The sequence below is a fragment of the Myotis brandtii genome, unplaced genomic scaffold (genome assembly GCF_000412655.1).
Source record: "Myotis brandtii unplaced genomic scaffold, ASM41265v1 scaffold34, whole genome shotgun sequence".
Classification (NCBI taxonomy): domain Eukaryota; kingdom Metazoa; phylum Chordata; class Mammalia; order Chiroptera; family Vespertilionidae; genus Myotis; species Myotis brandtii.
In genome coordinates, this window is record NW_005363098.1 from 171,459 (window position 1) to 176,772 (window position 5,314).

Here is a 5,314-nt window from a genome sequence, read left to right on the forward strand (position 1 = left end):
TCTATGTGCTAGGCCCTCCTGTGTTAACATCCATTCACATCCAGCTGTAACGCCTACCTTGGCCATGGCTGTCTGTGGGCTACACGGGGAGCCAGATCTTGAGTGCACTGACTGCAGCAGGGAAAGAGTCAGAGTTTTCTTTTAGTATTTGAATTTGTAATTATTTGATATGTATGTTGTTTTTTTCCTGTCTGACTGGAGACTGTTACTCCATGAGGGCATGAGTGTGTGCGCATGTGTGTGCATGTGTGTGTGGGTGAGTGAGGAGAGAGAGAAAGAGAGATTGGTATTGATATTTACTATAGGAATTGTCTCATGGAAGTATGGAGGCCAAGAAGTCCCATAATCTGCCCTTTGCAAGCTGGAGGACCAGGAAAGCTGGTGGTGTAAGGCTGGAGAAGCAGAAGCACCAGTATCTGAGGCCAGAAGAAGATTGATGTTCTAGCTCAAGAAGGGAGAGAATTCGCCCTTCCTCTGTCTTTGTTGCACTGTTCAGGCCCTCCGTGATTGGATGATGGACACTTGCAATGGTGAGGGTGATCTTTATTCAGTCTACTGATTCATATACTAATGTTCCCCAGAAACACCTCAGCAGACACAGCCAGAAAGAATGTTTGCCAGCTCTTTGGGCATCCTTAGCTCAACTTTAAGTGTAATTTTAAGTTGACACTTAAAATTAGCCATTATACAGAGATTCTGGCTTGACTCACAGTAGAGCTTATCCAGTGTAGTGCATAGTATTTTCCAAAGTGCATTACCCAGATCGCTAGTTCAGGAAGTCTCATTAGGTATTCTTTGGAGAAAAAAATTATTAAAAAATATATATGTAACAAAATGTCAAACTTACTTGGACAATTATTATTCTGTGATAATTTATCTTTAAGAAAAGTTGCACTTCAAACTGGTAATGGTGGTTATGGGGAGGGGGTCTTCTATTCTTCCTTCATTATATTTTTGTTTCTTTTTTATTATGATAAAATACACATGACATAAAACTTAACCATTTCAGCTATTTTTAAGTTTGACTAAGTTCAATGAGATTAAGTATATTCATATTGTTGTGCAACTATCACCATTATATTTTACAGATTACTCATTCACCAATTTCTTAAACAGCAGTGGTTCTCAACCTTCCTAATGCCATGACCCTTTAATATAGTTCCTCATGTTGCGGTGACCCCCAAATTCATTGTTACAAATTGAACATAATTAAAGCATAGTGATTAATCACAAAAACAATATGTAATTATATATGTGTTTTCTGATCGTCTTAGGTGACCCCTGTGAAAGGGTCGTTTGACCCCCAAAGGGGTTGAGACCCACAGGTTGAGAACCGCTGCTCTATATAGATATTGTTTCCCAGGGCCACAGCCATGATGCCATCTTCGTTCTGGTTGTCAGTCCGACAAGAGCCACCTTGTTCTCTGTACGGGACCCTCATGAACACACAAAGTTCAGGTCTGTCTGCCAAATTTAGGCGACCCCTATGAAAGGGTCGTTCGACCCTCAAAGGGGTCACGACCCACAGGTTGAGAACCGCTGTTATACAGCTTCCTCATATCTTGGTGGATTAACCCACCCTCACTCAAAGAGTGACTCAAAGAGGGTCTGATGTTCAGATTGAAGTAGTTGTGGTAAGGGAGCATCTTTTTAGCTCAGGAAGGGATATTGTTTTTCTTTTTAGGTTTTTTTTTTTTAACTGGATCCTGTCCATCTTTTTTTAATTTTTAACATATTTTATTCATTTCAGAGAGGAAGGGAGAAGGAGAGAGAAATAGACTCATCAATGATGAAAGAGAATCAGTGATTGGCTGCCTCCTGCATACCCCACATTGGGGACCGAGCCCGAAACCCAGGCATATGCTCTGACTGGGAATCGAACCGTGACCTCCTGGTTCAGAGGTCAACGCTCAACCACTGAGCCACACAGGCTGGGTGGGATATTGTTTATATGTAAGTCTGGAAGCATTGAAGCTATTTGGTTTTCATAAAGGAAGCTTTCTGGAGGCTGAAGCCAATAGCAACAAGGGGGATAGAGTTGAGAGAACCACAGAGAACTGAAGCTGGAGTGGTAAAAGCCCTCAGAAGCCTGCCCTACCTCTCAGGTAAGTGTCCAGTGATATGGTCCAATAATTTTTTAAAAAACCGTTTTGGTATCCTCCCTCCCCCACTAATATCTGTGAGAGAAAGTAGCCTAATGTACTTTGGAAGACACCCCACCCAAAGATTTTTCTTATATTTATTCTCTTTATATCATTTACGTTTTGCCACAGCTATAATTTATGCTCCTCCCTCACTCTGCCTGCAGCAGAGACTGTTAGGTTCCTATTCAAAATCTGTTGTCCTTTTCCTCTTTGTTATAAAGTTCAGGTTTTCTTTAGGGTGGCAGTATACCTGGACAAAGAACCCCATTTTCCATTTTTCCTTGCAGTGAAGTGTGACCATAAGACTAAGTTCTGGCCAATGAGATAAAGACCAAAATTGTCTAAGACCTGCAGGAAAGGCTGAAGAAAGTGCTGACTCAGCTGAGAGGGGCCCCTTTTATCATTTTCCTTCCTCCTTCACAGAAGGAGCTATGCAGCCATTGAGGTGACATCGAGGATGGAAGCTAGGGCTTCTCTGGGGCCTGTGGAATCATATTAGATGATTTACTTCTGGATCTGGTTTGCATGAAAGAGGGAACCTTATGGGGCAAAGCACTGTTATTTTGGATTTTCTGTTATGTATCTGAGTCTAATTCTAATTGACTCACAGCTTTGAAGCATACCCAGAGATTCAGAAGAACCCATATTTTTTAATTCATAGATAGCAACTATGTGACTCATCAGGGAAAGACAACATTACATGTAGTGGAACCTACAGAAAGGGAAGGTTTCATCTGAGTTAACCTCTATTTTATCTGGACTGGAAGCTGACCAACTTTCATTGATTTGAATCCTTAACATATTGAGGCACTGAGCAAAGCATAAACATGCCAACCTGACATACATAGTTGAATGTCTTCCAGGCACCCCAGACTTAATGGGTGAAACTGAAACTCCTCTTGTCCATCTCTGTCACCCAGATTCTTATCCCATGTTTTCCTTTCAGTAAATATTCACTTAAGTTCATATCCATCTACCTAACTTATCATGCCAGAAGCCTTGGCCCATGTTTTCTTTCTTAAAATATATTTTTATTGATTGCAGAGAGGAAGGGGAAAGGAGAGAGAGAGAGACAGAAACATCAATGATGAGAGATAATCATTGATTGGCTGCCTCCTGTACACTCCCTGCTGGGGATCGAGCCTGTAACCTGGGCATGTGCCCTGACCAGGAATCGAACCATGACCTCCTGGTTCATAGGTCAATGCTCAACCACTGACTCACACTGGTCAGGCTTGGACCCATCTTTGATAACTTCTTCATTTCTATATCGAGGCCACTGTCAGGTCCCAGGATCTCTCTCTAAAATATATTCTGATCTACTTATTTTTCTATCTCCACTGTCACGTGGAAGGTAAAGCTATACCACTTGTTGCCCAGACAACTCCAAAGACTTCCTTCTGGATTCCCATTCTCCACACAGCAGTTAGAAAATACAAACTAGAACCTACTACCACCAAGCTAGAAACTCCTTAAAGCCTCCTGATAGCATATGATACGACTAAAATCCTAAATATGGCCTAGAAGCTTTGCAAGATCTGACCCCTACCTTCTTTTTTAGTATCTTCAATATACCAGATCCTTTCCCATCCCAGGGGCTTCACAGGCTGTTTCCCTGCCTGGATTACTGTGCTCACACCCCCTATTTAATGGTCAACTCCTATTGATTCTTCTGGTCACTGATGAAATGACTTCCTCATTAAGTCTTCCTTGACTCCACTCCCAATTTATATCTCCCAATTATAATCTCTTAAACACCCCTTATGTTAACTGCATGGCATCTCTCTATATAAAAGGCTAATATGCTAAGTGTCTATCCGGGTAATGACATCATGTAGCAACGCCTGGCTTCCCCTCCCTAGTGACTAGCCTCCTTGGAGTTTCTTCAGCCCAGGAACACAGCTTGCTTTATACCCAGGTGGAAACATTTTACACTGCAACCAAATGTCTGTGAAGCATTTTCCCATGCCTCATCTCATTTGATCTTCACAGAAGTCCTGGAGTAGGTAGATAGGAGACTCGGTGGAATCCTATTTTCTTTTCATAAGCAGGAAAATGGAGATTTAGAAAGCTCAGGAACTTCATCTGACTGAAAAGAAGTAAGAAATGGTGGACCTTGAAAATGACTTCAGGTTTTCTCACTGTGCAGAATTTGGTCAAACACTGCTGCAGGTAAATATTTTACCCTTTGTTCTCCCTGTGTGATCTACAATAATAATCTGCTTCGTGTTGATATTTATTGCTGTGTTGCTGACAATTACCTGAAAGAGAAGTTGGGGTGCTTCACTGGGCTGGAAAAAGTTTAGCTAAATCAGAAAGCAGGTCTAATTAAGCAAGTTTATTCTATATCTATAAAAGGCTAAGTTGACTCGTGCATGCACAATACATATAAATCTCTCGCTGGTGCCAATCGCACACGTGTGTTTCCATCTGTCATTGTCGATCATAAATTTGGTTGACATTGCTATTATAGAGAAAGGGCAAATAGTGATATTAAAATATTTCTTCTAATTAATTTCCTTTCAGTGTTCACAAATTCATGCACCTGGCCACTAGTTTTTTTGTTTTTGTTTTTAATATATATATATTAGAGGCCCAATGCATGAAATTTGTGCACTGGGGGGGGGGGCAGGATGCTCCTGCCACCACCGCTGCACTTGCCAGTCATGAGCCCGGCTTCTGGCTGAGTGGCGCTCCCCCTGTGACCACCAGGGGGCAGCTCCGACATTGAGTGTCTGCCCCCTGGTGGTCAGTGTGTGTCACAGCGACTGGTTGTTCTGCCGTTGGGCTGAAACCGGCTCTCTGACATCCCCTGAGGAGTCCCTGATTTCGAGCGATTGCAGGCCAGGTTGAGGGACCCCACTAGTGCACGATCGGGGCCAGGGAGGGATGCGGGAAGTTGGCCAGCCTGGGAGGGACCGTGGGAGGGCTCCAGGGCGTGTATGGCCCATCTCATTCAGTTCTGATCCGCCGACCCCAGGAGCAAGCTAACCTACTGGTTGCAGCATCTGCCCCCTGGTGGTCAGTACACATCATAAAGAGCAGTTGAGCGGCCTTAGCATACCATTAGCATATTATGCTTTGATTGTTTGAACAGCTGACCAGACGACTGGACACTTAGCATATTAGGCTTTTATTATATAGGATATATATGTATATAATATACATAT